The sequence below is a fragment of the Ooceraea biroi genome, chromosome 2 (genome assembly GCF_003672135.1).
Source record: "Ooceraea biroi isolate clonal line C1 chromosome 2, Obir_v5.4, whole genome shotgun sequence".
Classification (NCBI taxonomy): Eukaryota; Metazoa; Arthropoda; class Insecta; order Hymenoptera; family Formicidae; genus Ooceraea; species Ooceraea biroi.
Window position 1 is genome coordinate 16,571,345 of NC_039507.1, and position 13,743 is coordinate 16,585,087.

A 13,743-nucleotide genomic window follows, 5' to 3' on the forward strand; every position below is an offset into this window, starting at 1 on the left:
ACTTTAAATTACCTACTCCCGTCGGCAGGTTTACCGCGATAAGTTATATCTGATGGGAGCTCGTAAAGAAATGCGATAATATCTGGCAGGTCTCTATGTGAAACAATAGGTATGAATTATTTTGTGTACATGAATAGGTGTACACAATTTTGACGTGTATCCAAAGCGTTCTGCTGAAACGTTTATAGATATCGCAAATGCAAATCAGCTTGAAAAGTTCTGCTATGCGTTCTTCAATGTTAGAAAAATGCGAATTTATATATTATCATATTTTTATATAGTTTATTTCACGATTACGTATAAAATAATACATATTTGTCATTTAGTTTATTAGTTTGCCTTGTTTGCTCTTTGCTAAACTGCAATTTACGAATTATTATACGCCGCGTTTGTAAAATTCGTTTTCGCTTGAACAAATGAAGTTTTTATTCGGATATCAGATTTATGGCGCGGCACGGCGAACGTTGAATTACTTGTTGACATCAGTAAGTTCATAAGCAGCAAATACGATTAAGAAACGCACGGGTAGCGAAGCTTCGGCTATTACGAAGACGTAAAGTTTCATACATAAATTACAAAGTCGAATTACATAATTGCTAGCACTTTGTGTTAGAAGAGTAGATCAACCCGCAGTGAAGCGAGGACTTTACATTGTCGCAACGTGCAACAAAGTTAGTGCATTCTTCTTTCTTCGTTTTGTAGGTCGCGGTAAAAGTGTTGCGCGAGGCGCGATTGTCCATTATTCCACGCGATAGTCTCGCATGAAATATTATTCATGTGAGTGTGTACTTACGACAACAAAAATAAACAGATAATATAAAAGTCTATCGGAACGCTTTCCCTAGGTGAGCCCTCAAATGGAGCTTGCGATACGCATATAAAGTACCAGAGCATTTGCAACATCGTCGTTCATGCTAATATAATATTGCATTAATATTTCATGTGCCCGAGCTGCATGCTATACTTTTTATCAAGCATGCTTCTTTAATTTAAGTTTTTAAATCATGTAGATAGCTGTTCTATTTTGTTAAACATGCGAGCTTTGTTAAACACGCGAAATTTGAAAAGAAAACATTATTGTTTACATTTATTGTTGGAAATAATGCATTAATAGATTGACGTAGCCTTCAAAGTTACTCTGGAAATATGCATTTGTATAGCAATAATAACATTTGTTAATACACTGTTTGCGATATAAAGTCGAAGGATTTATTATCAAAGTTTTACCGTGATAGTTTATTGTGATATGCAATCGTTTATATTTTATATCATTTATATTATAATTGTTAATTAATTTTTATCATAGCTTCTTGTAAAAGACAGATAAAGCTGTGCCGAGATTTTCATATGTGACTTGCAATTAAAAGAACTTATTACTCACAGTAAGTGCTCATTTGCGAAGCGATCAGATTTTTAATCGTATTCACACAGATATAATTGCCAATACGCACTCGGAGAAAGAGACGGCGCTATCGATAACTCGGTTGGTTTAATTCAAACATTACTCGGTTATCGAAGTGCCGCAGCTTCGTGACTTATCGCAGAAAAAAATTCCGCGACGTCGTACATAAAGTATTAGCATATGTAACAGTATTACTGATTTTCCTGAGTTTTTTGCGCTCATGCATCCTTTTTCACGCCACAATGTACAGCAGATATTACCGTCGTCCATCAACCGCTCGGTTCTTTCAAAAGCGGCATATTATCGCGCGCACAAAAGCCGCTTCATTCAACCATCGTTGCGTATCGAAACGTTACAGTTTTACAATTTATAACTGAAACTCTCCAGCATCGGCACCATGTTCAACAATCCTTCAACGTGATGACAACCATACAAAAATGCACCGTCAGATCCCGCCGGCGCCGTCAGCATTTAAATATTCGCAATTTTTCGTGCGAATTTAATATTTGTAATAATTCATTCCGCATCAGTATAAGCAACTTGAGCAAAGTATGTTTTTTATAAATCTAACAGATAATTTATAAATCTATAATATTTTATAAATCGAACAGATAATTATTTATAAATCTATAATATTTTATAAATCAAACAGATAATTAATTATATATCTATAATATTTTATAAATCGAACAGATAATTTATATTTAACAAAATATAAATGAGAATGGATGCTTGAAACCTCGCACACATACAGAGAAAGAAATAAAAGCTATATATTTCAATGATCAAAAATTAACAATTATATATTAACTTAAATAATTATTCGAGTAAGAAAATGTTATCGAGCTTGTTATTGCTGGTGAGATAGAAACTATCAGTGTTAAGATCCTCTATCAGTCTTAAGAACAGGTTGTTAATGTGCGATTGCGGTGATTACTGTACTTAAAGTAAGCAATTTTATTTGATCGTCAGAATTATTAATTTTCGATATGATTCACGTTCATTACCTATATTCGCGTTCCATCTATGTGCTAGAGATATTACAACATCCATCACGCATCCCATTCGTTTAGCAGCATTCTCTCGTCTATTCCCAAAGGACGATGATGCATCGTGTCTCTTATACAATTTCTTAAGTGGTTGCGCACGCTCGTATTTTCCGAGCGCTCGACAAGAACGTCTTTCGTTTCGCTGATGTATGACTAAATCTGACGGTTTTGCTGGCACAAAGCACGATCTTCAATCCGCGGGGATTAAAAGTGGCGGAGGCGGGGAAGAACAAATATCATACAAAACCGTTTTTACGTCAAGCTAACAACCCCGGTTCTTCCGTTATCAGCAATAAAAATGCTTAAATGTATCGGCTGCAATTCCGTGCACCGTGTAACTCCGCTTTGTTGAGAAAAATTATAGGTCACTGGTATTTTTAACTGAACAAGCGCTTCTTGAGAGAGTACTTGAGCGACCATTCACGACGTGTACATTAATGAAATTATTACATAGTTTCGGGAAAAGGAGATTAATTGCTTTAAGCGGATGGAAGAAAAATAAAAAGTCTGCGACAGTGTATTCTCTTCCTTCTGAAAATATTTATTTTTATTTTATATTTATAAATATACTCTTCATTCTAAGAGTAATAGATATTAACACATCTCTTGTTACATACATAATTTTCCCTTTATGTAATCTTCGTCTAATTAATGCACAGCTTCGAGCATCATCGTACTAACGTAATTACATCGTGCTAACATAGAAATAACTAACACAGTTATCCTAAGATATATAATAACTGTCGCTCTTAATAGTTACGAGGTTTTCAGAGTCGCTCAATGTGCTAACTTCGGAGGATACATTTCATACATCACGACCTTTATAACGATAGAAGATATTACTTAGTTTCTATATTTTATGAGTATCCTCACTCTCATTTCGGAGGAGCGCGAGTGTCTTTGGCGCGCGACTCGAAGATGAGGCGGATTCTCTCCCGGCAAAAGTTTAACTCGAGCCATCCCGATCGCGCTAACGCGAGTTTGAGCACGACTCTCTCGGACTGAAACTCCGTCGTTGTGCGACCAAGTAACTCGTGGGAATTTGCAAACTAACTGATGGAAACCTCATTTCTCGCGGACCAGTCTACGGGGTAATACTCGTACCGCCGCACCGCTCGCATGGAAGCAACGAAGCCGAATGGATATCAGGTACCAGTAAGAATGGGCTTAAACGACATTGCTCCTTCTTCCTCGCTTCCGGCACGGTAAAATAAGATACAAAAACTGGAGGTTTCCATGTGATCTCGGCAATGTAACTTGCCCAGGAGGAAACGATGTCGTCAGCTCTCGCAGGCGGGGGAATGTTTTTTTACGTAGATTAGAAACACATCAGTGAAATTGGAATAACAGTTGGCGTACGCCAGATTGCACGAATACGTTTATATCTTACATCATTCTTATCTTTACCTCATATTTAAATAATACCTCATATTGAAACAGAATGCTAAATGTATAAATTAATAAAAAAAACATTTAGCAGTGAATTTGAAATGGGGAATATAGAATGCCTGCCATCCAACAAAAATGTCTGCAATAAGTAAATTCCAATGTTAAAATTCGAAAAGTTGCGAATAATAGCAAACTTTAATGAAATCTCCGTAAAGAAAAGTTTTTTTTCACATTCCGCAGCACGCTCTGTGTTAATATAACAATGAGAGTTGAAAGAACCATCGATCGCGCCCTGGCTATGAAACGAGAGAAGAATAGCCTTTCAAACGCTGAAAAAGTCTTCCGCTTTTCGCGTAAGTGATATCGATTAAAGGTCCATAAAGATATAAGATTTGTGACTGCTTGAGAAGAGCTTACATAGCGGGACGAGATGGATTTAGCCGTTATTTCAAACAGACTTCCGCCAGAGCCCTTACGGAGCTTGCTGCTTCCATCGGTTTCCGCTGTTGCCTCGTTATCGGGAAGAATCTTTGCGATCGCCAGCTTTGCGACCCCTCACGCGGTAACATTATTAACAAAGCAAGAAGCTCGCATACAAAACGCAGCTTCAGCCGTCAACCGGCACGATCGACAGCACGAGAGAGTTAATAATTCGTAAGCACAAAGGGCTTTTTGGCGCACGAGGGCGACCGGTTGGCGGATCGTTCTTGCGGAGATTACGAAGATCACGGGAGTGCGGCGCAAAACAATGGGAAAATTTACAATACCCCGACGGGCTTCGGAACTTTGGCAGCCGGGCTATCTCTCGCAGTGTGTGACGTGTCCGGAATACGAAGAAGCGCAATAAAATTCACCGCTTAACAAGTTTCTATCGTCTGCGCTCGTAGCCCGACACGTTACACGAATTGCGTTTCCATGGAACTTGCGAACACGTAAGCGGGCTACCGTAGAGGAACTTCAGGGTTGACGGATGTTAGGACCATGCCATGAAAATGGGAGCACAGCGCGCGAGAGTTTCGGTCAGCCGAGGAATTTATGTATATATATTTTTGACAGGCGCTCAACCATCTTTCATGGACCGACAAGTCCATTCCGACAATGGCGAAGATTAAATCGAGGAGAGGATTACCTGTTTTGCCCTAATCCGTTAATTCCGTTTGCTGTTTCATTTAACTTTAATCCTCTGTTTTAATGCCTGCATTAAGGAGTGCATCTCTGGGAATTAACTGTTATGCGATGTGGGGTTCTCTCTCGCGCGCGCGCGCGTAAGTCGACGCTTATTTCACCGTCGAGGAGGCGACTTTTTCCACGCGTTCCTCGCGAGATTGGAAATTTATTGCGCAATTCTCCCCGTAGCGGCACGACAATTTATCCGACGAAATACTCGGCAAGCTGCGACACGTTATCTCGCCACTCGGTATGTTTGATACTCAGGTACCGTCAGGGCCCACTCGCTTATTTCTATCCAGTCGCGCGGCATGTGTCGCGCATGAAAAATAATGTCAACTTGATGCAACATTACGAGAGACGGAAACCAAGGAAGACGGATTTTTTAATATGATTATGTCTAGTAATATTTTATTTTTCTGTACATTAATATCTCATTTGCCTCGAGATTCTTTGACTTAATCTTAAATATAGAAGCTGCAGTGATTATCACATTTTTGTATAATTAAGAGAGAGAGAGAGAGAAATTGTTATAAATAAATTTGTCAGGATACCAGTTAAATGTTTATCATGTAAAAAGATAAAAAAGGATTCTTAAAAATATACCAAGGATTTTATTCAATTAAAGATTTTACAACTGCTGTTGTATAATAAAAAGATGCCACGACGCGAATGGAGGATAGTTAATTAAAGCGAAATTAAGCAACCATTTCTGTTTGGAATGCTCGTTAGTATTCACTAACAGCAACATATGTAAACGTGACTAATAACGCGGTAGATGAATGTACCGTAATAATGGTAAAAATAGCTGCACCGCACGAGAATACAGAGCGGGTAAGAGAGAGATTACGGGAAACGAACGGAAAGTACATACAGACGTACGTACGAATGAGCAACTTTATCGAAGAGAGCTTTTTCCCTGGACCGCAACTATGGTCGAAACTTGGCCAAAGATAAGCATCCGGCCGGCGACGTAGTAAACGCGCGTCTTCCTGACGACGTAGACAAGCGGAATAAATTACTTTCTTTATTCTCGAACGTAGTTTTCCCTCCGGTCCGAGTGATCCTTCTCCAGTTTATCTTCGGCTCTGACTCGTCCAGCAGCCGCCGAAGTATCGATTATTTCTACATTCCGGCTTGCCGAGTTGCCCGGCACAAAAAGAGTACGATCATCCGTACGTACAGTATCGAGAAACGAAGCCGGAAAAACATTCACGGGGAACCGCTAAGTAATTAATGTTAAGGTAACAAAGCGCACGTTTGCGTTCACTCGTTCGCAAAGAATTAAAAAATTTACTGTGGTACGAGCACGTGTAGTTGAACGGTTTCTGACTTTGCCAGAGGATTTCGAAAGCCGTTGTTTAATATATATATTTTTAATCTCCTGTTTGTAACGAATCTTATATTCGTAAAATAGAGCACAGCACAGTTGCATACTTTAGCTTCCTATTTTAAACCTGCGTAAAGAGAGGTATGGATGTGCCCGAAAATAATATATTAATATAGCAATCTTATCTTGCTTTTGACAGAAAAAACAGAAAAGTTGTCAAATATAAAAAATAATAAAAGATTAAAAATTGCGATAATAGAATTATAGCGATTATAACAGAATATAAAGTTTGTCTAACGTTTAAGTAACACTTCGTGTGTAACAAAAAAGTTTAATTCTTCTATGTATTAATTTTTATAATAATCATTTAATATTATATATATTAACTTTCATAATAAACATTTAATATTACTGCTACATGCGCGTGCCAATGCGTGACCTCCACTAAATTACACGCGCGAGCAAATTGGCGCATTAATTGCAACTCCGGTGTTGCAATTTCTGTGCCCGTGCCAAATGAGGTCAACCGCATCGCCGACCCAATTTTCTGTTTCTACTTATATCGCGGCGAAGGTTGCGATCCAAAAACAGACAGACGGGAAGTGGCCGAGTAAGTTAGTTAACCGGGGCTGCCGACGCGACGGTGCGACCAAACCGTAATTAACTCATTAACGTCCGGGATAAAGGAACAATGAGGAATTTGCGACTGCCACGTCCTCGTGACAGCATGAATTAAGAGCGCGCGAGAGGAATAAAGCCGCTGTCGTCATCATCGTCGTCACTTCGCGCGCGTGCTTTGACTTTTCGCACGCTTTGACGTGAGAACCCATGCGCGGCTGCGAACTGAAATTATTCTCCCCGTTTTATGGAGCGTTTCCGCAAAGTCCGTTCCTCAAAGCTTTGCACTTTTGCACGACGCCGGTATGTTTGCGCTTCCGCTCGCGCACGACCGACCGACCGACTCTCTTCCTCCTTTTCTCCAGGAAACGCGATATGCACCCGTAACGCGTCCGACAGCTAAAGGGAGGCGAAAGGGAGTTGAAAGTCGGCAGGACGATCCATCCTGCCGACTGAAACGTGGCGAGCGAGGCTCATATTTCGTACATACCACTGCCGTTTTTGGAAACGTCACGGACTGACGTCCGAGCCCGTGTAACGTTCCTGAATAAAAAACTACGACTGATAAGGCCGCCGTAACGTGTACCGCTGATGCACTGGCCTCCGATCTGTGCATATGATCTCTCATGCCATAAATTTTTTACACCTAATTGAGGTCTGCTTGCCATGGGGGACTAATAAACGCGATGTTCTCTCAGTTTTAATTAAAAAATACCGCATATCGTAGGAATCCTCCTGCCAAAATATCACGCTATGGCTATTTTGCCAAAGGTTTAATTAAATCTAATTACAGTTTAATTAAACCTTTCGGAACGTTAATTAAACTTTTCGTACAAACCAGCATCATCGTTTCTTCCTTCTTAAGTATCAATGGTATAAATTGACGATGAAAAAATTTTTATTGGAATTTTTAATGTTAAATTTGTCCAATTGAATTTTAAAACACCATAAAACTCAACGAAATGTAAATATAAATAGATATAACATGTAATCTGTAATAGTATATACAAAGTCAATCCTACTCTTGAGATTTCGAAAGAAAAATCACTCCATTATGTCACATTTCGATTCAAGTCCTGCTTTGCAAAGTAGTTTGTCAATGTAGATACGGGAAGGATATATCCTCGCATTTTTCAAATGTCACCACACACTTATTCGTCTCGCGCTTATGCTGGCTGCATGCGTGTTACATTTTTCCATTATAGTTACTTTGAGGGTACAGTCTCACACACCTGCCAGATAAGCCGCAAAGAGAAGAGCGAGATGTCTTATTCAACCGCGAGAACTTGCGAGAGACGGGGTCGTCCCGATATATCTCCCGTGCCCAATGATCAAGCAGACGACTCTACTACTCCTCTGGAGCCGCCTGTTAAGCAGCGTCGCCCGGTCTCGTCGACTCGCAAACTTGAAATTCACGTCACGGGTAAAACTTTAGGATTGGAACGAATAAAAAGCCCTGCGCTACCCTTCTGTCTGTCTTTCTCCGCCGCGCTGAGGAAGCAGATATTTATCTTGCTTTCGCGAGTCGGGCGCAACGCCCTTAAAATTATAGGCGACGCGAGCAAATTTGTTCCGCCGCGCATCTGTACGGTATTCCTGCGGTAACCCCGGCAAGCAGACCCGGAAATAAGCCCGCGCGTCTCCTTTATTGCTCCTCTGCCGGCGCTCTTATCGTCTTAATTCCAAGCGTGGAGTTAAGGACACCACTCCTGCTGCTCGCGTTTACGCGCGAACTTCGCGACTTTAGCTCCGCGTTGCACCCGAGAGCAGCCCAGGAGGATCTCCGCCGATTTACGATGACGACATATCTCGTAGTGGCGCGGCGCATCTTGTTTATAACTCGTCTCAAGTGAAAAACGCGGGGGCACTTTGGCAAACCGATGTTGCTCCATTACATAAGTCGTGCCGCTCTCACCGACGCGAAATTCATGCAGGACTACATAATAAAAACTTAAGGGGATTCCTAGAAATTTGAACATGGCACATGTATGAGAGAACACGTACCGTTTTCCTACTGCGGACACATCTTGGAGATAAATGAAACCGCGGAAAAAGCCCACTTGAAAAAGCATTTAATTAGCTTCGCACACACGGAGGTACGGCACGATTACGTGACTCCCGGCTTGAGGAACACTCTCAAGACTGGACATTCGGGAATAGTTGGTTGAAACAACGGACGTAATATAACAAAGAGAGCGGAATTTCCGCACGTTTTTCCACGAAGGTGGAGCGAGGGTAGAAGGCCGGGCTCGCGGAATGGACTGACATTGTGACAAAGTATTGCGCGGAGTATCGTCCCTTTTTGTGGACCAGTCCTATAAAGAAATTCATCCGACTCAGCGCCAAAGGAGCCTCCCGAGGCTCGTCGAAAGAAAGGACACGACGTAACGCAGCTTTGCTGTAACCGACGCAGTGATTCTCCCTTGGGGCGGGCTAAGAGTACGTAACGACGAAGAGCTCGCTTATCTTCCTCCGCCTCTGTCCCGACTCTTCCTTCCGTTTTGCTCAGAATCGAGCCGCCAAGTTGGATTCTCATTGAGGAAATCCCGTCGACAGGCGAAGCAAGATCCCGTCGACGGCGTAACGAGAGAACAGACAATTAACAGCGGAACATGATCCTGTTAAACGTAGGTACATAAAGTTCGCGGAGTCGCGGTTCCCCATTTGAGGAAACAAAAAGCGAAATTATTCAAGCATTATTGTTGTCGAGAGCGCGTCTTTATAGGGAAATCAATTTGGTTTTTTCTGCCAATATTTCCGCAAAATAAACGCAAAGACTCTGGAATATGCAACAGTGGACTCTCTACAGTGGACTTTCGTAGAGTGTATTCATGTAATCTAGTTCTAACAAAAATATTTCAACTGCAGCTACACAAAAAAGGAACTCTACTCCTTTATTTCCCATGCAAATATTTGTAGAATCAAATTTACTTCTTCATCCAAATAATAATTGAATGATTGCGTTTGCTTTCCTCTTACGCTGCTTCTAATTACAAAACCGCTGCTCTCTCACTTATTTCAAAAGGATTTCACGCAGTTCGGTAGAATCAATAGTGAATCACGTAACCGAAATTCGGAACGGCTTGAATTGATAACAGAAAAGTTGGCCATGAAGCACGTAGCAATACCGTTAATGCATCGTGCGATTTTTATTATTCCTGCGAGTCGCTTTCAAGACGATAAAAGCACTAAGTAATTAGAAACCCGTTAAACTGTCAAATAGACCGCAAGTATCTCTTTTGCCGTGCGTGCTGAAATAAAGCGTTTAATGGACTCACGGCGACTGTGCTTTGTTGATTATCCGATTTCAATATATCGATACGAGCCACCGATTGAATCAAACTGCCGGCTGAAATGAAACTAACGCAACGCGATATCAGATGCGCTTACATATTCATATCTAAATAACCAATAATACCATAAGCTGCATCTGTCAAGCAATATTAATAACGAAATATTAGTTATTATCATGACCCTGCATGATCGGCATAACCAATCATTATTAAACTCTAAATTAAAATCTAAACAGGGACGTGAGTTGAATTTGATTTGATCAGAGTCGATATTTAAATTCCGTATCTCTCCCCGACACGCTCGCATGCTCGCGAAAATTGTTCTTCCTAGCACGGCGTAATTTTTACAAAACGAGCACCGAATGCTTAAACGTTGCCACGAGTTGAGCTAGAGGCACAATATATTTCGTTACGAAGAGAAATCGTGCGCGCATTCCCGGTAGTTCCTTGCGCCATCGAGGAGAATTGCGCCATTCATTTGGTACGACCACGAAATTGACATGTCTTCGGCATTTTGCATTTCCTTGATGAAAAGCAAATATCGGAGCGACGCGTAACCGTCGAGGATATTGATTATCGAACGTATCGTATTGCCGAGCGCATTTTTCATCAATGCATCGTCCTTCGCCGTGGCCATCGTTATAAATCGAGCACGCCCGCATCTCGCGATCGCGCGCACCTGATGAATAATCGTTTCCGTTGCCGCTGATGCGCTCGCTCATTGACCATATCCCAACTAGAATATTTATCCATTAATTCTTATTTATTTGCTTAGCAGATATCATTTATATGTAACGACGTATCTCCGTTATCAACGCGGATAGGAATCTTATATTAGGATTTTCTTAGGACTCTAAATTTAGTCACGATAAAAAAATTGATTTTTTTTTTAATATACACAGTAACACCTGTGCACTGAAATGTTCGCGGTTTGCGATGTTTGCGTGAAAAACCGTGTTTCATTCGTCGCAATCTCGCGCAAGACTCGAAGCAAAGAGGTACAAAAGCTGGGCGACAATTGCGAGCTTCGTACGTATATTCTTATATTTTTGTCTCTCATGCCGCAATACGGAGAAATCCGTGAGATTTGTGGCGCTGATTCGGAAGTCTCTCTTGCCGCATGCACAGGATTACAAATTCCAAGAGACTACGCTCTCTCATCGCGGCGCGTTTCGCGATGCGACACGGTGACTCACGACTTCTCTCGCAGCCTCTTGCCAGGGGGTTGACTATCGCACGAGCTATCTCTCGAAAGCTATCTGGACCGGCGACGACGACGGTCGACTAAAGTACCGCAAGGAGTGGCCTGCTTGCGGGAAAAGGAAAAAAAGGGCAAGCGGAAGACGTTTGCTCGTCTTACGTTGGACTGTTTGATTCTTTCGAGAGTGCACCTCGCAAAAGCGGGTATTACGTCGAGAGGGAGAGATACTCGGGTGAGTGCGCAAGGGTGAATCGTTTCTCTTCGCTGGCCAATGCATCGATTCCTTATCGTTGGCGAAGCTTACACGGCGCGTTTACCTGATATCACGCGAACATATCGGTTACGTGGCCCGAGTTACTTTTTAATTTTTAATAAGGACGTAAGAAAGCGTGTGTCATGCGAGAAGTCACTGTCATCGCGCTGTCTCGCTGATGTATACCGTCGTTTCTAGCAAATAACGCTTTGTAATCGGTTGTTTACTTAATAAAACTTAATAAAACCTGTGATTAAGTAGATTCTTTGATTTCTCTGCACTTTTAAAAGCCGATTATTGGAATGCGTTATCACGTTTTATAACAGCGTTTTACGTTCACATTTTTATATAAAGTCTATACTTCAAAATTTAGAGTGCTTTTTACCTGGACTTTCAAAAAACAAGTATATTACATATTTTATAGGTAGTGCAACATCGAGTTTTGTGTAATTGGCGCAACATGTAATCAGCATTTTTATTGTAAAACGAATTTGGGTCATGAATTTTATATCGTATTGAAAACATCCGAGCTTTGCTAAATCGGCCAACGAATTATTCAGTGTGCATATAATGCATATTAACCGTTGATATTGGATAAATGTCTGCCACGGGTTTATCTGGTAACACAACATGATTGCAGCAATATCCATAGTTGTCAACATAATCGAAAATGCATGTAGCTTAGAATCGGTATAAATGCGATATATAATAACTAATTTAGGAACAATTATTACAATTTCGTAGTAGTGATAACATCAAAAACAAATAACAATATTCGCAGTTAATTCGCAGAGCATATTAATCGCTGATGCGTGCGATCAATGATGATAAATAATAAAAACACACATTTCCTTAATCTTAATCTTAATCCTTAAACTAATCTGGATATTTCTTTTTTTAAGAAAAGAAACTTTATTCTCATCATTAATTCACGACAGACAAGATAAAATCAATAGATTTATTCTTGTATTCAGCTTTTAAATCTGTGCACGTACATGTCAATATCTCTCACAATATTGTTTCTCTACGCAAAACAATTTTCTGACTATAGTGTTACAGAAGTGGAACGCGAATTATTTTTATCTTTGATATTAAGTCTACTTTGGAAATTGTCGAATAATACAATGGAATGTTCCGAAATGCGCGTAAATGTTTGAACAAGAGTGCTGCGCCGTAATGAACTAGCATTCGGGCTTCATGTCGAAAAAGTCACAGAGAATTTCTCGAGTGGCTTTAACCAGTTACGGCCCTCAGGGCAGTCTCGGATAAGAGCCAGAGTTGCCGACCAACTCGATGAAAACACGGTAAGCCCTTAGGAAGCTAAAAGGTGACAAAATGCGAGTAACCGACGTCGAGACGGCAAAATGACGTTGCAGTATTCCGAGACGCCTCATGGCTCTGTCCTCTATAATATCGTAAAGGTGTCCAAAGACAGGGTGTATCGCGCGAAATACGTGACGCTGTTGAACGCTTATTACTCCAACAAAGTGCCGCTATGAGGAAACAACGTGGTCACAATAGCAATTAGATTACGGCACCATTGTTACCACTGATACCACTTACGATTTTAGTTTAGTTAGATGGTTTTCTGTACTTTCGAGAAATTACTCCTAAACCGGCACGTTAAAATTAATTGGGCAAGTAATAAATCTTATATAATAATATAATATTCTGCAAAAGCTCTTGGGCGGAAGATTTGCTTGAGCATCATGCAATATTTTAATTTTTATTCTTTTTCTCAGGATATATTTATTTTGTATTATTTTACATTTTTTATTTTTATTATATCTCATTATTTATATGGTCGAAGACATGGATGAGGATCTGAACGTGGAGGTGGAAGTTTGTCTGAAGACGGACGATATGTTGTACATAATCCCGTAACTCTTCAAGAAACATAGATATATCTGTTGCAACAGAGATTTAAGGCTAGCAAAGTGTGATCAAACGTAGCTATTCGATCCCAAAGGACACTCTACACTCTCTTGTTTACTCGAGACTGCCATAACTGCCTCTTCCATCAACGCACTTCCTTCTCGAC

The 13,743-nt window shown here is 40.6% G+C and overlaps 1 protein-coding gene across 1 annotated transcript in view; it reads left to right on the plus strand.

Moving 5' to 3' along the window:
* LOC105280161 overlaps positions 1–13,743 on the plus strand; it is a 386,539-nt gene that overhangs the window by 320,102 nt on the left and 52,694 nt on the right. The window lies entirely within an intron of this gene.